We start from the raw sequence: 23,152 nt of genomic DNA, 5'->3' as shown, positions 1-23,152 counted from the left end.
TTCAGGACCCCGAAAACCTCAAGGTCCAGTTCCAAAGACAACAGCCCTCACCCATGAAGGATGCTGAGCCCTGCTCTAGTCACTCCAGAAGCTGACCTAGTCAACGCACGGCAGAAGCTTGAGGATTCTTCAGCCTTGCTCCAGCCACACTCCAGCAGCTGGCTGGTCAACACACGGCGGAAGCTTGAGGATCTGGATATTGAAATAACGGTGGATTTTCATCGTCAGCCCTGGCCTCTATCCCTAATCAGTATCATTGCTGTGCTCTTCATTACGGAACCAACTAGACACCCTGGCTGAGGTGGTTTTACAGAATAGGAGAGGGCTAGACCTACTGACAGCTAAAAAGAGGGGACTCTGCCTCTTCTTGAATCAAGAATGCTGCTTTTATGTAAACCAATCAGAAATAGTCAGGGACACGGCCCAACAGCTAAGGGAACAAATCTTAAAAAGGAGAGAGAAACTAGCTAATTCCTGGGGTAATTGGAACAATATCTAGAGCTGGGCATTGTGGCTTCTCCCTTTAACAGGTCCTCTCTTCGTGGTCTTTGCAGCACTCTTGTTTGGCCCTTGTATTCTTAATGTAATTACCCAGTTCATAACCTCTCGGATTGAATCCATAAAGTTACAAATGGTATTAGCTCAATTCAGTTCAGTTTAGTTCAGTTGCTCAGTCGTGTCCGACTCTTTGCGACCCCATGAATCACAGCACGCCAGGCCTCCCTGTCCAGCTATATAGCCCCCTAAACGGTGGGGTGCTCTGAATGTCCTACCAGAACATGAGATGATGATTTCTACAATGAGTGATAAAAGCATCAAGAGGCGAGAATGAAGATGAAAAGTTAAAATTTTACATAACCTCCTGCTTGTTCGTTCTGCCTCTGTAACTCAGCTTGCTCCTTGCAAAGTCTGGATCACATAGGTCACATATTCTCAGAAAGTGGGGACTTACAATACTAGAAACTGGAGCTTATCTCACTCACCCTCGTCCTGCTCTTTGCAATTGCCCAGCCCCTGCCAACCTGCTTAATCATGCCTATCCCTCCCCATCTTGACTGTGGTTCCCGTGCATGCAAAACCCTTAGTTTAAACCAGCTTATTAGCAGTTAGTGTTGCCCACTATAGTCTGTCTATAAAAACTCTGTAACCACTTTGTTTGGGGCTCAGAGCTTTGAGTGTTTACTCTTCTGGGACCGCCAGCATAATAAACCTGAGTTCTCCAACTCTTTGAATGTGGTGTTTGGTTTCTCGATTACTGATTTCTGCAACAGGATGAAAATATTACCATAATGCTATTTAATATAAAGTGCCATTGAAGGAGGAAACAGACAGAACAGGCTCCATCTTGAAAGCAGGACTTCATCTTGGGCCGGACTGTGGACTTTGAGCTATATGCCCAGTACCTATGAAAATGACATACCAACTGGAAAACCAGACCCCTGGATGGAAGAGCCCCAGGGCTCATACCTAGACTCTCTTTTGCATAAAAGAATACCCTAATTATTTGTGTAACCAAATAGAATCATAAATTCTATTATGCTTATTGCGGTATGACCACAGGCCTATTGATAATTGTCCACTGTTAACTACCTAGGCTTAAGGCATACGAATCATAGGTTAACTTTGATTGTATCTTTCTTTTCCTTTGTTCAGACTAGTTTCAGAGAATTTGAGGAGGTGGGTTTGAGCATGTACACTTAGGGTATATAAGGTTTTATATATATATATATAAGGTATATATACAGAGAGAAGGCAATGGCAACCCACTCCAGTATTCTTGCCTGGAAAATCCCATGGATGGAGGAGCCTGGTGGGCTGCAGTCCATGGGGTCGCTAAGAGTCGGGCACGACTGAGCGACTTCACTTTCACTTTTCACTTTGATGCACTGGAGAAGGAAATGGCAACCCACTCCAGTCTTCTTGCCTGGAGAATCCCAGGGACAGAGGAGTCTGGTGGGCTGCGGTCTATGGGGTCGCACAGAGTCGGACACGACTGAAGTGATTTAGCAGCAGCAGCAGCAGCAAGGTATATAAATAAGGACCATACAAAAACTGCTCAGGGTTCTTGGCTAAGAGGAGATTCTGCCTTGGGCTTTCTGGTGTAATAAACTGCACTCCACTATCTGCATTGTCCTTCTGAGTGAGTTTGTTTCCCGGAACGCATGGCTACAACATCATAGATCATAAGATCTGTCACTATCTAAGAGACTACTAAGGAAAAAACGTGGTAAAATAAATTACATCATAATGTTTTGTCATTTGTATTTTTTATCTTTTACTTAAGATTTTTAAAAATCTCTTTATTTATTTAAGGGCTTCTCTGGTGGCTCGGGGTAAAGAACCTTCCTGCCAATGCAGAAGACTTGGCTTCGATCCCTGGGTTGAAGATCTGCTGGAGTAGGAAATGGCAACCCACTCCAGTATTCTTGCCTGGGAAATTTCGGGAACAGAGGAGCTACAGTCCATGGGATTGCAAAGGGTCAGACACAGCTGAAGCAACTTAGCACATAACAGTGAACGGTTTAATGTTTTCTTCTTAAATTTAGAGAATGAGCAGAGATGTTCTCTGATCATTTCTGTCCAGTGATTCTGGAGATCCAAATCAGTGTAAAGCAAAAAGGAGAACTGAGGATTACAGATTAGAAAGAAAGATTTAAAAATGTCATTAGTTGCAGATGAAATAATCAATGTAGAAAATACTAAGAAAACGGTAAAATAGCTATTAAAAGTAACAGCGAAATTTAGTGAGAACACAGGGTACAAAGTCGATACAAAAATCAATTCATTCTCAGGTGTCAGCGAAAATGCATGCCATAGTAACAACTTCGAAAATCTCCTCCATAAAAGCAACAAGAACAAAATAACTGGCCCAAATTGTCAGAATCAACATTTTCTGGCTCTGGAAATTAACCCTAGATAAAGAAAAAGGCTGAATCTTAGTGAGATCAGCAATTTTTGTGGTTTTTGGTCCTGGTCAATTTCCATCCCTGGCCCAGGCTTTGAAAATCAACAGCCCATCATTGAAGGGTGGCAGACTTGGACAGCCCAGGAAATGTCTCCTTGTCACAGGATTATTCTGAATTAATTACTTTGAGTAACTGCAAAGGAGTAGCAGTTGCCCCTTTGTAAGGGAAATCTGCATTTATAAGAGAAATTTCCATTAGAAAGGGGGCCTGTGCTGGGGGTGACATTTCCCCATTTGTCCCCTAGGGCAACATTTGTCCCTCAACATTTTCTTCTGTACACCCCTCTCCCTAAGCCCCCAAGCCCTGTGCTTTCCTCAGCTCAGGATGCTGTAAAAGCCTTCATCGCTGGCCACATTTTGAACCTCACCTCTTTTGAGAACTGGAGTATTTCCTGCCATATCAGTAAACAAGGGTGGTAGGGTCCACATGGGGTCTTACTGATATATGGCTTGTTATATTGACCTTGAAAACAAAGAATAAATCACAGTGATCCTTGAGACTGACCAAATTGCCCAAATGGCATTCTGTTATCTCACTGGCACTTATCTTCTCAAAGCTGTGAGACCACCAGATTCCAGACCTCCAGCTACGTGACCATCCCTTCAGAGAGTTTTTCTTTGGTGGGGTATAAGACAGACTCTGTCAGAAAGGGAGAATGCTAGTTCTCTTTAGGAGCCAGTCACCCTCTCTTTTCCTCCTTGCCTGACTGCCCAGCTTGCTCTCTTTTTCTCTGCACTCCCCATTACAAAGGGTGTTATAGTCGTCATTGATTCCAGCCATCCCTGTGAGCTGATAAGCCCTAACGGCACTCAGGAAGGAGAACAGTACCTTTGCCTTAACAGCCATCAGACTGTAAAAATAAACACAAAAACAGGAGAGCTGACCCAGGAGAGCTGAGATTCATACAAAAGGAATGATATCAGTGAACCCAAACTCTTTCATCTTCCCATACATAGAAAAGCACTAAATTCTTTAACTTGGGATATCTGGTTTCCTTTCAGTTCAGTTCAGTCACTCAGTCATGTCCTACTCTTTGTGACCCCATGGACTGCAGCATGCCAGGCCACCCTGTCTATAATCAACTCCTGGAGCCTACTCAAACTCATGTCCACTGAGCTGGTGATGCCGTCCAACCATCTCATCCTCTGTCATCCCCTTCTCCTCCCCTCTTCAATCTTTCCCAGCATCAGGGTCTCTTCAAATGAGTCAGTTCTTCGCATCAGGTGGCCAAAGTATTGGTGTTTCAGCTTCAGCATCAGTCCTTCCAGTGAATATTCAAAATTGATTTCCTTTAGAATGGACTGGTTGGATCTCCTTGCTGTCCAAGGGACTCTCAAGAGTCTTCTCCAACACCGCAGTTCAAAAGCATCAGTTCTTCAGCGTTCAGTTTTCTTTATAGTCGAACTCTCACATCCTTACATGACTTCTGGAAAAACCGTAGCTTTCACCAGATGGACCTTTGTTGGCAAATGTCTCTGCTTTTGAATATGCTGTCTATGTTGGTCATAGATTTTCTTCCAAGGAGCAAGTGTCTTTTAATTTCATGGCTGCAGTTACCATCTGCTATGATTTTGGAGCCCCCCAAAATAAAGTCTGTCTCTGTTTCCATTGTTTCCCCATCTATTTCCCATGAAGTGATGGGACCAGATGCCATGATCTTAGTTTTCTGAATGTTGAGCTTTAAGCCAACTTTTTCACTCTCTTCTTTCACTTTCATCAAGAGGCTCTTTAGTTCTTCTTTGCTCTCTGCCATAAGGGTGGCATCATCTGCATATCTGAGGTTATGATATTTCTCCCAGCAATCTTGATTCCAGCTTGTGCTTAGCCCGGCATTTGGCATGAGGTACTCTACATGTAAGTCAAGTAAGTAGGGTGACAAAATACAGCCTTGACGTACTCCTTTCCCAATTTGGAACCAGTCTGTTGTTCCATGTACAGTTCTAACTATTGCTTCTTGACCTGCATACAGATTTCTCAGGAGGCAGATAAGGTGGTCTGGTATTCCCATCTCTAAGAATTTTCCACAGTTTTTTGTGATTTACACAGTCAAAGTGGAGAAGGCAATGGCACCCCACTCCAGTGTTCTTGTCTGGAAAATCCTATGGATGGAGGAGCCTGGTAGGCTGCAATCCATGGGGTCGCTAAGAGTCGGACACGACTGAGTGACTTCACTTTCACTTTCACGCATTGGAGAAGGAAATGGCAACCCATTCCAGTGTTCTTGCCTGGAGAATCCCAGGGATGGTGGAGCCTGGTGGGCTGCTGTCTATGGGGTCGCACAGAGTCGGACACGACTGAAGCGACTTAGCAGCAGCAGCAGCACACAGTCAGAGGCTTTGATGTAGTCAATAAAGCAGAAGTGGATGTTTTTCTAGAACTCTCTTGCTTTTTCGATGGTCCATCAGATGTTGGCAATTTGATCCCTGGTTCCTCTGTCTTTTCTAAATCTAGCTTGAACATCAGGAAGTTCGCTGTTCACATACTGTTGAAGCCTGGCTTGGAGAATTTTGAGCATTACTTTGGTTTCCTTTAATTCACAATAATGTCTTGATGTTCAGATTACCTGCTCTTTGTTGCAAAAGTTCTGTATAACCTGGCTCCTCTCCCTGCCTCTTTGGAGCAGTTCCCTCAGGGTTACTTGAGATGCTGCTCCTGGGTTTGAAGTCCTAAGAACGTCCACCAAATAAAACATAACTCTCAAATTTTAGGCTGTGACTATTTTTCAAGTTGATACTCTTCTTAATCTATCTCATGTCAATTTAATTCTTAGGCCAGCCACATGACCTAGAACTGTAGAAGGGAATATTTCTGTTTCCCAACAGCTCCACAGTAAAAGCCATAGCCTGACAGCCACCTGAGGGGACAAGATGTGGCTGGAGCTCCTTAAAACCCTCCTCAGGTGACTCCAGTCCTCTGACCTGCCAGGTGTCTCCTTGAAAGACCTCAGCTGCAAGGCTCTCTTTGTCTTAACTGACTGGAAACACACTCAAGTCTAGTAAAAAGTGTTTTCCCTGATCTTTTTCCTGAAAACAATTACAAGTGTTGTATTAAAAAAGCATAACTCCAAGGGTATTCTTCATAATATTGTCTGTAATAGGAAAACACTAGAACCAATATGGTGGCATTAGTGGTAAAGAAACTTCCTGTCAATGCAGGAGACTTAAGAGGCACAGGTTACATGGATTTGACCCCTGGGTTGGGAAGATCCCCTGGAGATGGGCATGGCAACCATTCCAGTATTCTTGTATGGAGAAACCCAGGAACAAAGGAGCCTGGAGGGCTACAGTCCACAGGTTTGCAGTCACACAGGACTGAAGTGACTTAGCAGGAATAGAACCAACACCAACATTATCAGTAGAGAACTACTGTGTGTGATTAGTCTACAAGGGGGCCTTTAGCATGATATTGAGTAAAATGTCACAATTAATTTAAAAAATATATTTAGGTTAAAAAAGTCCAGAGGAGGATTTACAGTATTGCTGTTTAAAATAAGATGTATATATATACATATCTGTTTGTGTATTTATTAAACTATGAAGTATGCATATGTATGTATATATATATGGGCCAACAGTGGCAATCACTAGGTGGGTGAACTGGACAATATTCTTAGGGATCATTGTCATTTGGGGAAAGTGTATTCAACATTAAAATACTTTATATTTTAAAAATCAAACAAAACTGTTATTTTTGTAATATAAGTGAAAGTGTTGGTCACTCAGTTTGTGTCCCCATGAACTGTAGCCTGCCAGGCTCCTCTGCCCATGAGATTTCCCAGGCAAGAATACTGGAGTGGGTTGCCATGCTCATCTCCACGTGATCTTCCTGACCCAGGGATCTATTGAACCTGGGTTCCTGCATTGCAGGCAGATTCTTTACCATCTGAGCCCAATATATATAATATAATATAAAACAGTGAATCAAAGTTTGGCAAAATCTTCTTGGGTTCTAAAAGCTTATAGTGGGAAATTTACAAACAAGTCGGCAGGAAGAAAGCAGTTTAGTGTGAGATGGAAGCCATCAGCTTGTGTAGAGGGTTCTGATGTCTAGATTTATCAGAAGTGAGCATAAATTTTAAAAGGAGAAGAAAATTCTTACAGAATGACTAGATACTTTTTCTAAAGATTAGAGTAAAAATCTGTGTGTAATAAGATTTCTGAGCCCTGACATTTATTGAGGCCATCTAGTTGTATTCAATACAACACCATTTTAATTGAATGGAAAAAAAATTGTGAGCATCTATTAAAGTTTACTGTAACTATACTTAAATAAACATCTTGAAAGAAGGGCTTATTTAAGAGTCTACATTACACTGGATAAAGCATGTTATTGCAAGGGGATTTAGGGATTATAAAGATAAACTGCAAGCCCAGTTTTGAACTTTTATTATTGCAGAAGAAAATACAGAGGAGGGGAAAATGAGAATGTGGAGAAATAGAACCTCACCTTTTGCACAGTCATGATTGTAAAACAGAAAATTTGACAAGTTTTAATTAATTGACAAATAAACCCTAGATCTCAGGCCTAGGCAACCAGCAACCTACCTTGTGTCTCTAAAGATTTGCTTATCTGGACATTTTCATAAATAGAATCATATATGATGCGTCCCTCTGTGACCAGTTTCTTTCACTTGGCATGCTCTCAGAGTTCATCCACCTAGAGGCACCCATCAGTACATCATTATTTTTATTGCCAAATAATGTTCTCTGGTGTAGATATGCCATATTTTGTTTATCATTTCATCATTCAATAGACATTTCGGTTGCTTCCACGTTTTGGCTATTTGGAATAATGTTGCTATAAATATTTCCCACAGAGTTTTTCAAGGACTTATGCTTTCACGTCTTTTATTGGTACATTGTTGTTGTTGTTGTTTTCTAGTTGCTAAGTCCTGTCCAATGCTTTACGACCCCATGGACTGTAGCCTGCCAAGCTCCTCTGTCCATGGGATTCTCCAGGCAAGAATACTGGAGTGGGTTGCCATTCCATCTTCCAGGGGATATTCCCAACCCAGGAATTGAACCTGCCTCTCCTGCATTACAGGTGGATTCTTAACTGTCTGAACCACCATGGAAGCTCTTTGGTACTACCTAGCTGCTAAATTGCTGAAGTTGCTAATCCTGGAGCTGGTGTTGGTCAGAAGTTGTGCCTCAGTCCCTCCAGTCAGATGAGCTGGGGTGGGGACAGGGAGGACCCTGGGCTGAGCTGACTCCCAGGAGAGAACTCCCCTCCTACAAGCAGGACCTCAGTGCTTCTGGCTGCACAAAGCAGAAGGGAGCTTCTGAAACCCTGAGCTGAGAGGATGGGAAAAGCCAGAGGCCACCCTCCTGGGGTCTCAGGTTCTAGGGCAGAGTTTCCGGACCAGAGCTCAGGTGGGTGGGGGTTAGGGTGGTGGGTGTGGTTCAAACACCAGAGACTGCCTTCCTCCTTACACTGAATGGTTTTAACTGGATGATTACATACTCATGTGCTGTATGCACTCAGGATAACTTCCTGAGACTGTAGTTATTTTTATAATTTTCCCTAGTTAAATGGTTGATTTGCTGAGAGTCCTCCAGGCTCCTCACTCCACTGTTTAGGAAATCTCAACCCTCTGGGACATGCTATTATATTAAACTGCACGCCCTACACTCCACACCCTTTGGACTTACTATCTGTATCATGTTCTTCTGGTTTAATGGGAAGAGGATGCTTGTAATTCTGGCAACTGTCTGTCTTCCTCTGCTTGGGGTCACCTCAGTCCTGTTTTGAGGCTGAGCCCTGTACATCACTGGGCTCCACGCCCATTGCAGTCCACTCACCCTGCTCTGAATGAGGAGGTCAGAGAGGAGGCCCCTTCCTGCAGAACTTCTCCCAACACTGAGTGGGTGGCCCTCACTCCTGGCCCCACACAGAGGACAGAAGGTCCCATTTTCACTGGAAAAGCTGAGACAAACATTATCAAGGGCTTTGCAGAGTCATTCTAGAACTTTGTGACTTTTAGTTATTTTCATGTTTCTTTTTACCAGAAAATTATGAACAATTTGCCCAGAAACATCCATCTGCTCTTTTTACATGGCATAGAAAGTAATTTGAGGCATTGTTATGCTCTGCCATACCTAGGCAGAGCTCTAGGTTGAAGTAACTGATTTTTATATACGTTCACTTTCCCTCAGCTGATAAGGGCAATGGTTGTTAGATAATAAGGGGGTATATTAGTGGAAAGTTTAGAAAGTGAAATTGTATAATTTTAAATATTGCTTTTTAAAGCTATATATCTCCCTGGTAGCTCAGCTGGTAAAGAATCTGCCTACAATGCAGGAGACTCAGGTTCGATTCCTGGGTTGGGAAGAACCCCTGCAGAAGGGATAGGTTACCCAGTCTACTATTCTTGGGCTTCCCTGGTGGCTCAGTTGGTAAAGAATAAGCTTGCAATGAGGGAGATCTGGGTTCCATCCCTGGGTAGGGGAGATCTCCTGGAGAAGGGAAAGGCTACCCGCTCTAGTATTCTGGCCTGGAGATTCCATGGACTGTATAGTCCATGGGGATGCAAAGAGTTGGACACAATTGAGCTACTTTCACTTTTAAAGTGATAGCAAGTCTTTTCTATGAGGAGAGCACAAAATTATTGTTTTGTAATTCAAGGAAAATAATATAAAAATTGTCTGAAGGTTTCTTAAATCCTCCTGTATTGGACATTTTGGGGACAATGCTTTTTTCCTATAAATTACTTAGCATTGGAGATTATAATGTAGTCATTGATTGAACCTCAGGAAAAAAATTGTTGTTTCTGTTCAGTTGCCAAGTCATGTTTGACTCTTTTTGACCCTATGGGCTGTAGCATACCAGGCTTCTCTGTCCTTCATTATCTCCCAGAGTTTGCTCAAACTCATGTTCATTGAGTTGGTGATGCCATGCAATCATCTCATCCTCTGTCACCCCCTTCTCCTCCTGCCCTCAATCTTTCCCAGCATCAGGGTCTTTTCCAGTGAGTCGGCTCTTCGCATCAGGTGGCCAAAGGACTGGAGCTTCAGCTTCAGCATCAGTCCTTTCAATGAATATTCAGGGCTCATTTCTTTGGCAATGGACTTATTTGATCTCCTTGCAGTCCAAGGGACTCTCAAGAGTCTTCTCCAACACCACAATTCAAAAGCATTTGTTCTTCAGCACTCAGCCTGCTCTCACATCTGCACAAGACTACTGAAAAAAACCATAGCTTTGACTATACGGACCTTTGTTGGCAAAGTGAAAAAAATAGAAGCACTAAAATAAACTACCAGGATATACATTCAGCAAAGTAAACCCAAACTTTAGTTACATCCTACAGATAGCTAATTCTGCCTTCAACAGCCTTGACATGGAAACACTGTGATAGATGTGAACAATTTAATGAGTGGTAACACACAGCTCTCACCTTCAGAAATTTCATATTCTGAAAGGGCAGAGAGGAACACACAGTGAAACCTGTCATTAGAGATTCTAAGAAGGTGATAATGTGAGCGCATCTTCACTTTCACTAGTCGTAGCTCCAGTCTCTGGTGCTCCCACGTCTAGAGACACTCGATGGCTGCAGTGATTGTGTGTGAGCAAAATCAAGGTTCCTAAGGACCCCAGGCGACCCCACGACCCTCCAGAGGTAGGACCATCCTGGACAGTGGACACTGTGATGGGGCTTCCTGACCCCCAGAAGCCTAGGTGACAATGAACGAGTGACTGAGTGCATGGAGACCAGAGAGAATGGCTTAGCAAGCTTAACCTGGGGTATATAATCTGGGAGGAAGCTGACTTGTGGGAGTAATGAACAGGCACTTCTCAGGACTTCTACTTTGGGAAGCCCAGCTGAGCAAGGTTCCTCTGTTTTGAAATGCATCACCGTGATCTTCGCAGAGGCCAACTAACTCTCAGGGGCTGCTCCCAGCCAAATATGAATCCCAGCAGAGAGATCCCGGCAGGTGGTTCCTGAGAGAGTCTCAGTGGGAAACTGGCCTGAGGACTGGCAATGGCCTCACCAAACATCCTTACACCTGTGCTGTGGTCTGGACATCCCCCGTCCAGATGGGCATCACTGTGGTTAGCTGCACCCTCCTCTGGTTGGTTCACCGTTTCCCCAGGAGCATCTCCCCTGATCACCCTCCTCACACCCAGCATCTGAAAGTTTGTTGTTTAATCACGTGAAGACACCAGGATTCTTGGCCCCTGGAGGAGAATAATTCAATCCGGGGCCAGAGACGAGGCTTGATCGCTCAGAGCTTTTGTGTAATAAAGTTTTATTAAAGTATAAAGGAGATAGAGAAAGCTTCTGACATAGGCATCAGAAGCGGGCAGAAAGAGTACCCCTTTGCTAGTGTTAGCAATGAAGTTATATACTCTCCAATGAATCCAAAGAATGTCTGGAGGTTGTAAAGACCTCACTAGACCTACTCCCATAACTTACATTTCAAGATAACAGAATTAGCCAGAAGGTTTAATCCAGAGACTGACCTCAGGCAGGATACACTATTGTTATATAATCCTTGTAAAGACCAGGTCTACTCCCATAATTTACATTTTTAAGATAACAGAATTAGCCAGAAGGCTTAATCCAGAGACTGTCCTCAGGCAGGATACATTATTGTTATATAATCCTAAGGAATGCAGAGAAGGAAAAAAAGTTTGTCCTTTCTTCCTTCTTGAGAATTCCAGGCCCCTCTCTCCTTGGGGACCCCTAGACTCCTTATCAACCTGCCTAGGAAATGACTCTCTCACATCTCACCTTGGAATCTGCTTCTCAGGTACCACGATCAACACAAGATTCTTTATCTTCACTTGCGCTTTAGGCTGATGTGCCCCTGGAAGAATTGACTCTCACTGCTGGGGGCAAACAGAATAGGAAACTGACCACTTGCATATCTGAGGATACCTGGAAACCAGGCAGAAGATCAAACAGGACCGACGCCCACAAAAGGAAATAGAGCTTCCTGAAGGGATGTATCTTGAATGATAACTTTAGAACTTTACTACATAATGAAAGTTCCTGTGATCTAAGCATTCTTTTTTTTTTTAAATTATGTGTGTGCTCAGTTGCTAAGTCATGTCTGACTCTTTGTCACCCCATGGACTATAGGCTCCTCTGTCCATGGGAATACCCAGGCAAGAATACTAGAGTGGGTTATCATTTCCTCCTCCAAGGGATCTTCTCAATCCAGGGATAGAGTCTCTTGTGCTGCCTGATTTGACAGGTGGATTCTTTACCACTTGAACCATTTGGGAAGCCCTTTTTAAATTATAATGGACTTAAAATCTAATATGTCAAGTTCAGTAGATACGGTTTATTCAATGGCTAGTATTCTCATGCAAATTAATGTTCTGGAAGATTAAAAATAAAACATATTTCTAAGCCCAGGGCAAAACCAAAAGAAAAACAGTGAAGATAAGATAATAAATTCAGAATATCTTATATATGCATAATTAGATATCCAGAGTTGTAAAAGGGGTTGACAGAGGAGGAAATACTTAAACCAATAAAATACAATTTTCCTGAGCTAAGGAAGGATATACAATTTTAGATTCAAAGAGTCCAGGCCCTGGGGTAGATTGATTAGAAGAGAAATACACAGCAGCATACTATGGACAATTCCTAAATGTCCCCAGGTTTCTAAATTTCAAAGAGAAGGATAAAATTCTACACATAATCTTAGAAAGAACATACTATTTATTAAGGAAATAAATTAGACTTGTATCAGTGTTCTCATCAGAAATATTGAAATGACATCATTGGAATATTAAGAATGAAGGACTGAAATTAATAAAATGACATGCACAAGCAAGATATCTTCCCTGTTGGAATAATGAGATATTGGCAGACATACAGGAATTGAGTGTATATCATCCATATAACATGTAAGGCAACTTTTACTGAATTCTGTGTAACTACAATTTTGCTAGGATTTCATGTGCATCATTTCATTTTGTGTTTACAATCATGTGAGATCAATGGACTTATTGTTTTTATATGAAGATCAATGACTCAAAGAGGTTAACAAATTTGGGCAAAGCACAGAACTGGCATGCTATGTTTGGATGAAAATTAGGTGGTTCTGATCCTATTTACTTTTCAAAAACATAATTTTCTTTTTCCAGATAGCTATCACAGGAACCAAAAGTGTTAGTTTTATATTTATTATACTATTTTTTGCTAAGATTAGAAAAAAATGTAAGAAAGAGGGACTCCTGATAGCCTGATAGCCTCCAGCAGATTGCAGTTTGCAAAAATCTGTTTCTAATTATAAGATCTGTATATGTGTGTGCCTCTTTAATATACATATTTAAGGTCATTAAGCAAAGTAAATGCCTAAACTCACAGTATTGCAAGTTTATTGTGTTTATACTCATGTCTTTAGTTTTGTCAAGTTGCTGGGACTCTTTATGTAAAAAGGGGCTTCCAGGGTGGCTCAGATGGTAAAGAATCTGCCTGCAATGCAGGAGACCTGGGTTGAATCTCTAGGTTGGAAGATCCCCTGGGTGAGGGAATGGCTACCCACTCCAGTATTCTTGCCTGGAGAATGCCATGGATAGAGGAGCCTGGTGGGCTACAGGCCATGGGATCACAAAGAGTCGAACACGACTAAGCGATTAACACTTTCACTTTCCTTATATAAAAAAGGGGACACAGCAGTGGTTTTACAGGTTTTGAAATGCCAAGGCAGACTTCCTAGCGAACAGGAGGCATTACTGAGGTATAAATTTTGTCTGCAGTGATCTCACTAGCTAGTTTATTTCATCATGTGATGGTGTATCAGCTTTTGAAGGACATATAAATAACCATGGTATCACATTACTTTAGTGAAATGTAATAATGGAAAACACGGTATAATATTAAATAGCTCCCAGAAGCCTGGAAGAGTTAACATACTTCTAACACTTAAGAACTCATTGTCAGGGAGACATCAGACTCTGGTGAGGGGGACTAAGACCCAGCATTTCTTTCTGAGCATGCTCACAACCAAACAACAGCCAAACTTTCTGTAGCCAAAGTTCTAGTTCTCATTTCTTACAACCCCTACTTCTCTGACTGTTTGCTAAGGTCTGTCCCGTGTACAGTGAGGTCTGCATTGTAAAGGATGAACTGATGTGATAGATTTCAGCATGGCTGGGAATCAGAAATTTGTATTATTTTTTTCAATCAAATGTAGAAAAAAAGGCACATCATAAGAATTCTAAGAAAGTGTCATCGTTTTGATGAGAGTTGCATAGAAAACTATTGATGCAAATCCCCAAATTATTTTGGCAGAGAAAAAGAAATATATTATATAAAAAGTATAGCCTCATAGTATCAGTGAACACTAAAGAGAAAGAAATCTATATGGAAAAAAAATGAGAATCACACATCACAGCTTTAAAGTCAAATGAATGTACATGTAGTTCATGTTTAAATTTATGAGGGAAAGAAAATTATTTCTAATGAGATCACTGGAAGACATATGTTAGGTGCTAAACTTTTTTTCACACTAATTGCTAAATTAATGTGATAAAATTGTTCACAGTATTGCTAGCGTCTTGTTTGTCTGCCTTAAATGATTTTTTTATTAGCTTTGATTATAGGCTACTGTAAATATGATACTGAAAGACTGTTCTAGTCAGTTATATGCTGAGTGGTTTTATTATATTCTAGTTAAAATGCTGGCAATGTACCTTTGTTTAAAAGAGATGTAACTTTTATTTGACTTTACTGCTTTAACCCTATGACTTGGCTATAGCCCAAAGCAGTAGATAAATATTATTATAATGACTGTGACCTGTCACCTGTTTAACTGAGACTAAAAGTTCAATAAATCTTCCTCACCTCTGACACCACCTGCTTCTCACTGTGCACTAGGTGATGAACTCTTCCAGAGGTGACTCAGTGAAAACACAGAATTAAAATGATTATGGTATGGTCATCAATCAGTGCAATACGTTTTATTGCCTGTGTTTTTTGGAAGGGAGCCGAACACCACAGTAGCTAACTATGACCTCAGCACTCAAAAGGTTTTATTTCTGCTGCTGTGTAATGAAGACCCAACAGCAAATTGAGGCAGAACATAAGAAAACACATTCTTATTAAAATGAACAGAAGAACTACTCCAATCCAGTATTCATTGTTGCCCCAACACACATCCACATGCATCCACACACACACACGTACACACACATCCACACACACACATGCACATGCACATCCACACACACATGTACACACAGAAACATCCACACACATACAGACACATGCACACACACACGTACACACACATGCACACACATCCACACACATCCACACACACACATGCACCTGCACATCCACATCCACACACATACAGACACATGCACACACACACATGTACACACACATGCACACACACCCCACACACACGTACACACACATCCACACACACATGCGCAAACATGTACACACGTGCACCTGCACATCCACACACACATGTACACACAGACACACCCACACACACACAGACACATGCACACACACATGTACACACACATGCACACACACATACATGAGCAGCATCTGTAACAGGCAGTTCTGTCCCAGGTCTGCAAGCTCCCTCTGTTATCCTGCGCTGAGGCCGCTGCAGCCCTCCTGTTTGAAGTGCTTGATGATTAAGGAGTTTCTAGATGGGGGAGGAACATTACATGCTGACACTATCTGAAAAAAGTACTGAGAAAACCTTATAAGGTGCTCATATCACAACTAAAAGATCCTACATGGTGCAACTAAGACTGAGAAATAAGTAAGTAAATAAATAAACTAAAAAAAAAATGTTATCATTGTAAGGAACGCCATAGGAGACAGGGTGAAAACATCTTAAAAGTATATATACACTTTTTTCATGAAACGTCATTCTTTAATAAGAAAATTTAATTTTCAGTTCTGTATATATTAAAAAGAGAGAATGAGATATTCCTGTTGTTTATCATGAAACAAATTATTGGTTTCTACTTTGAATATGATCACTGTATTTCTAGTAATCCTTGAATTCAAATAGCTTGAATCTTCTACAAGGAGCCTGTAAAGGCAAATGTAAAGGTGCAAACTGGTCAAAGAAGTAAAAACAGGTGAGACATTAAACTCAGATATGATTTGGGATCAGTTCTCTGACTGTATTAAATATATTAGTTGCCATAAGTATTAACTGTTTTTGATAATATATTCTGTGCTGAATTTATTGATAATTTTAAGGTCAAAGCTGCTGATGCTGCTAAGTCACATCAGCCGTGTCCGACTCTGCGACCCCACAGACGGCAGCCCACCAGGCTCCCATCCCTGGGATTCTCCAGGCAAGAACACTGGAGTGGGTTGCCATTTCCTTCTCCAATGCATGAAAGTGAAAAGCGGAAGTGAAGTCGCTCAGTCATGTCCGACTCTTCGCAACCCCATTGACTGCAGCCCACCAGGCTCCTCTGTCCATGGGATTTCCCAGGCAGGAGTACTGGAGTGGCTTGCCATTGCCTTCTCTGAGGTCAAAGCTAGAACTTATTTATTTTTATTTTCTTAAGGTTTTTAATTGGAGGATAATTGCTTTACAATGTTGTGTCAGTTTCTTCTGTATAGCAAAGTGAGTCAGCCCTGTGTCTACATATATCCCCTTTTCTGATTTCCTTCCCATTTAGGTCACCACAGAGCACTGAATAGAGTTCCCTGGGCTATACAGTAGATTCCCATTAATTATCTATTTTATGCAGATAATTTATGTAGAATCCGCCTGCAATGTGGGAGACCTGGGTTTGATCCCTGGGTTGGGAAGATCCTCTGGAGAAGGGAATGGCTACCCACTGCAGCATTCCAGCCTGGAAAATTCCATGAACAGAGGTGCTTACTGGACTATGTCAATTCCAATCCCCCCAATTCATCCCTCCCCAGTCTGTGCAGTCTATGTTGAATTTAATTACTCAACTTTTCTAATAATTTTCAATAACAACTTACTTGTACAATGTACATCATACTATGCAATCATTGCAGGATACAGGCATTCCACCCTCCTACCCCAGAGACATTTTCTGCTTCAGAAGAAAATATATAAATAAATTTAAATTTGAGTTATCCATGTGTCAGATTTTGGGTAACTTAGTATTTATTTATTAAACCTATATGAATTATGCCATATGAGAGAAATCACCTTAAGAAAATGGACAGAAGTGAGGAATGATTTGCCTTAATGACCTTAAGAAAGACTTAATAGAGACAGTAATATTTCAGCTAAGCCTTTTGTGGTTGGTAGAAATCCTGTCATGAACATATAGCATTCAGCACATGGTAGGGTCCAAGATAGATACAGTAAACTCAGGATAATAAAAGCAATAACATGACAGAATATTAATTATAACATTAATGTTATAATATCACTGATGATTTTGCAAAGCAGGTTTGAGGACAGTGTTCAGGACAGACCTGAAGGTTGGATGGGACTGTGGTGTGAACGAGAGGAGAAGGTATGGAAGCAGTGAACACAGCCTGGACTTAGAGGAAAAGACCACTCAGAGAGGAGCAGGGGGTAAGAAAATTGAAGTTCAAGGACTGAGCCTGTTTCTTTTGTTTGTCTCAGGGCAGAGAGACAAGATTAGAAGTCAACAGGAGAGGAGATTGGTGATATAGGCGTAGGGGGTCAGGCGGTTGGTTATGTGACCACAGCCTATAGCCCACAGCAGCTCCTTGGCTATGTCTCAGCGTTGATTAATGAACTGGACTTATGGAATTAGGGCATAAAAGGAGAGCTGGCCTTCGGCTGGGAACAGATGCAGAATCCGTAATTTAATGTTGTCTTTTATAGTTGCTTTCATTTGCTTCATTAGAATACAAACAGAACTGATTTTGTGTTCAAATACTGTCCAAAGATTGTATCACTGATTCAATGAACGTGAATCTGAGCAAACTCTGGGAGATAGTGAAGGACAGGGAAGTGTGGCATGTTGCAGTCCAAGGGGTCACAAAAAGTCAGACATGACTTGGCGACAGAAAACAAGGTTTGCCCACTCGTGAATTTGCAGTTGAGTATTTCTGCCAACTGGCATTTCAGTTACCACGTGATGTGTCCACCAGAGAAGTGTTCTACAGCATTTTATGTACTTGCATAAATATGGTACACATAGTGAGTCTCTCTGAGTTCTTCTTTAAACTGGCTCTTCTTATTTCCTCATAAATTGCTGTTATCCTTTCTAGTTTGGTTTCTATGAAACATACCTCCAACTCTTTTTTCAAAGCAGTGAGGAAGATAAATGGTACCATTTTCTGCCATAATCAAAACTGAAAGCGGTGAGATCAGAAGCCAGCTTCAGCTTGTTCCCTGCTGTTCCGATCTCTACCCTGTTGGGTACCCTGATAAATAATCTTCTCTGTAATTGTCAACTGCAGCATCTCTCACCCAAGACACATCACATTAGCCACTTACCGTATTGCATCCTGCAGAGCTGGGAAATTTCCATTGTCCCCTGTGCCTCTCACGTAGTGGCAGGCCTTTTTCCTTTCTCCTCTCCTGCAAGATATCAAAGGAGCAGATGCTTTTTTATTTTCCAAGGGGTCTGTTAGCTAAGTTGGCTTTTAGACATGTTTAGAGCACAGGGGATCTTGGTATTCACAGACTGTCTGTGTGGCTTTGCAGGAGGCTTCAAAGATTTAGACAACCTGCTTGACCCCAACCATGGCAGTGCCCACCTACTGTGTGTGCAGAGAAACACACATACACACAGATACATACACACACACACACACACAGATATACACATACAGACACACACACAGATACATACAAACACACACACACAAACATAAACACGCACATGACAGGGACAGAGCTGGAGTCAGGCCAGTGGATTAAAAAAACCCCTAATTTTCTTTCACTTCTCATATTATTCCTTCCCCTACATTTATTCCAGCAAGTTGTTTGGGTTTCTCCTGTGGGCCTGCTATTCTATTTCAATGAAGATCTTGGATTTTTGATGAACTATTTATCCATCATTTCTTTGGTTTTAACTTTTCACTATGAGTAATTGAGATGTTCAAACAAGAGACAGATAAGATTTAGTATAAGGAAAATTACTTCTGTTTTGAATTATTTGGGGAAATAATAAATCAAGATATAAAGCAGTATTGTTGGATCCCCGAATGGCCTGGGGACATTTCCTATGGTTATAATGTTGTTAAAGTAGTGGCCTAGGTTCCTGGACATCCAAGATTCCAGGTTCTGCCCATCCGTTTGTGTCCCTTCATGTCACTTGTCTGGGCCCTAACAGAATTTGCAGTTGGCCCTGAATGCTAGGGGCAGGGAGTTCTTGCCAAGTCCTGTTACACAACCTCATCATCGAGGTTAAAGCGTCTGCCTGAAATGCGGGAGACCCGGGTTCAATCCCTGGGTCAGGAAGATCCCCTGGAGAAGGAAATGGCAAAGCACTCCAGTACTCTTGCCTGGAGAATCCCATGGATGGAGGAGCCTGGTAGGCTACAGTCCACGGGGTTACAAGGAGTCAGACACGACTGAGCGACTTCACTTTCACTCATCATCTCAGAGAGACATGTCCTCACCATTTTGTTGTTGTTGTTGTTCAGATGGTCAGTTGTATCTGACTCTTTTGCGACCCCATGGACTGCAGCCCACCAGGCTTCTCTGTCCGTGGGATTCTCCAGGCAAGAATATTGGAGTGGATTGCCATGCTCTTCTCCAGGAGATCTTCCCAACCGAGGGATCAAACCTGCGTCTCCTGTGTCTCTTGCATTGGCAGGCAGGTACTTCACCACTAGCGCCACCTGGGAAGCCCCACTCAACACTTCAGGTGTTTTCAAATATCAGCGGCATGAGGCTTTGACCTTGTGTCACCTGTGATCATATCACCATAAATTACCTGACCTCATTTTATCACTGAATAGGAAGAGAGAACAGATGTTCACCAGGTACACACAGAAAACTAGCATTTCAGTATAAAAAACACTTTCAAAAGCAAACTCTCCATTGCTATTATTTGTCCCATGCTAGAAAATTTCAGGGAGAAATGAGTCATGTAGAACAGTTTGGTTTTTTTTTTTCTTTTTAAATTTTATTTTATTTTTAAACTTTACAATATTGTATTGGTTTTGCCAAATATCGAAATGAATCCACCACAGGTATACATATGTTCCCCATCCTGAACCCTCCTCCCTCTTCCCTCCCCATACCATCCCTCTGGGTCATCCCAGTGCACCAAGCATCCAGTATCCTGCATCAAACCTGGACTGGCGACTCGTTTCATACATGATATTCTACATGTTTCAATGCCATTCTCCCAAATCTTCCCACCCTCTCCCTCTCCCACAGAGTCCATAAGACTGTTCTATACACCAGTGTCTCTTTTGCTGTCTCGTATACAGGGTTATTGTTACCATCTTTCTAAATTCCATATATATGCGTTAGTATACTGTATTGGTGTTTTTCTTTCTGGCTTACTTCACTCTGTATAATAGGCTCCAGTTTCATCCACCTCATTAGAACTGATTCAAATGTATTCTTTTTAATGGCTGAGTAATACTCCATTGTGTATATGTACCACTGCTTTCTTATCCATTCATCTGCTGATGGACATCTAGGTTGCTTCCATGTCCTGGCTATTATAAACAGTGCTGCGATGAACATTGGGGTACTCGTGTCTCTTTCCCTTCTGGTTTCCTCAGTGTGTATGCCCAGCAGTGGGATTGCTGAATCATAAGGCAGTTCTATTTCCAGTTTTTTAAGGAATCTCCACACTGTTCTCCATAGTGGCTGTACTAGTTTGCATTCCCATCAACAGTGTAAGAGGGTTCCCTTTTCTCCACACCCTCTCCAGCATTTATTGCTTGTAGACTTTTGGATTGCAGCCATTCTGACTGGTGTGAAATGGTACCTCATAGTGGTTTTGATTTGCATTTCTCTGATAATGAGTGATGTTGAGCATCTTTTCATGTGTTTGTTAGCCATCTGTATGTCTTCTTTGGAGAAATGTCTATTTAGTTCTTTGGCCCATTTTTTGATTGGGTCATTTATTTTTCTGGAGTTGAGCTGTAGGAGTTGCTTGTATATTCTCGAGATTAGTTATTTGTCAGTTGCTTCATTTGCTATTATTTTCTCCCATTCTGAAGGCTGTCTTTTCACCTTGCTTATAGTTTCCTTTGTTGTGCAGAAGCTTTTAAGTTTAATTAGGTCCCATTTGTTTATTTTTGCTTTTATTTCCAATATTCTGGGAGGTGGGTCATAGAGGATCCTGCTGTAATGTATGTCGGAGAGTGTTTTGCCTATGTTCTCCTCTAGGAGTTTTATAGTTTCTGGTCTTACGTTTAGATCTTTAATCCATTTTGAGTTTATTTTTGTGTATGGTGTTAGAAAGTGTTCTCGTTTCATTCTTTTACAAGTGGTTGTCCAGTTTTCCCAGCACCACTTGTTAAAGAGGTTGTCTTTAATCCATTGTATATTCTTTCCTCCTTTGTCAAAGATAAGGTATCCATATGTGCATGGATTTATCTCTGGACTTTCTATTTTGTTCCATTGATCTATATTTCTGTCTTTGTACCAGTACCATACTGTCTTGATGACTGTGGCTTTGTAGTAGAGCCCAAAGTCAGGCAGGTTGATTCCTCCAGTTCCATTCTTCTTTCTCAAGATCGCTTTGGCTATTCGAGGTTTTTTGTATTTCCATACAAATTGTGAAATTATTTGTTCTAGCTCTGTGAAGAATACCATTGGCACCTTGATAGGGATTGCATTGAATCTATAAATTGCTTTGGGTAGTATACTCATATTCACTATATTCATTCTTCCAATCCATGAACATGGTACATTTCTCCATCTATTAGTGTCCTCTTTGATTTCTTTCACCAGTGTTTTATAGTTTTCTATATATAGATAGGTCTTTAGTTTCTTTAGGTAGATATATTCCTAAGTATTTAATTCTTTCCGTTGCAATGGTGAATGGAAGTATTTCCTTAATTTCTCTTTCTGTTTTCTCATTATTAGTGTATAGGAATGCAAGGGATTTCTGTGTGTTGATTTTATATCCTGCAACTTTACTATAATCATTGATTAGTTCTAGTGATTTTCTGGTGGAGTCTTTAGGGTTTTCTATGTAGAGGATCATGTCATCTGCAAACAGTGAGAGCTTTACTTCTTCTTTTCCAATTTGGATTCCTTTTATTTCTTTTTCTGCTCTGATTGCTGTGGCCAAAACTTCCAAAACTATGTTGAATAGTAATGGTGAAAGTGGGCACCCTTGTCTTGTTCCTAACTTTAGAGGAAACGCTTTCAATTTTTCACCATTGAGGATAATGTTTGCTGTGGGTTTGTCATATATAGCTTTTATTATGTTGAGGTATGTTCCTTCTATTCCTGCTTTCTGGAGAGTTTTTATCATAAATGGATGTTGAATTTTGTCAAAGGCTTTCTCTGCATCTATTGAGATAATCATATGGCTTTTATTTTTCAATTTGTTAATGTGGTGTATTACATTGATTGATTTGCGGATATTGAAGAATCCTTGCATCCCTGGGATAAAGCCCACTTGGTCATGGTGTATGATCTTTTTAATGTGTTGTTGGATTCTGATTGCTAGAATTTTGTTAAGGATTTGTGCATCTATGTTCATCAGTGATATTGGCCTGTAGTTTTCTTTTTTTGTGGGATCTTTGTCAGGTTTTGGTATTAGGGTGATGGTGGCCTCATAGAATGAGTTTGGAAGTTTACTTTCCTCTGCAATTTTCTGGAAGAGTTTGAGCAGGATAGGTGTTAGCTCTTCTCTAAATTTTTGGTAGAATTCAGCTGTGAAGCCGTCTGGACCTGGGCTTTTGTTTGCTGGAAGATTTTTGATTACAGTTTCAATTTCCGTGCTTGTGATGGGTCTGTTAAGATTTTCTATTTCTTCCTGATCGAGTTTTGGAAAGTTGTACTTTTCTAAGAATTTGTCCATTTCTTCCACGTTGTCCATTTTATTGGCATATAATTGTTGATAGTAGTCTCTTATGATCCTTTGTATTTCTGTGTTGTCTGTTGTGATCTCTCCATTTTCATTTCTAATTTTATTGATTTGATTTTTCTCCCTTTGTTTCTTGATGAGTCTGGCTAATGGTTTGTCAATTTTATTTATCCTTTCAAAGAACCAGCTTTTGGCTTTTTTGATTTTTGCTATGGTCTCTTTTGTTTCTTTTGCATTTATTTCTGCCCTAATTTTTAAGATTTCTTTCCTTC

The sequence above is a fragment of the Bubalus kerabau genome, chromosome 14, assembly GCF_029407905.1.
Source record: "Bubalus kerabau isolate K-KA32 ecotype Philippines breed swamp buffalo chromosome 14, PCC_UOA_SB_1v2, whole genome shotgun sequence".
NCBI lineage: Eukaryota > Metazoa > Chordata > Mammalia > Artiodactyla > Bovidae > Bubalus > Bubalus kerabau.
The sequence above is the reverse complement of the archived record's forward strand: the minus strand, read 5'-3'. Positions refer to the sequence as shown.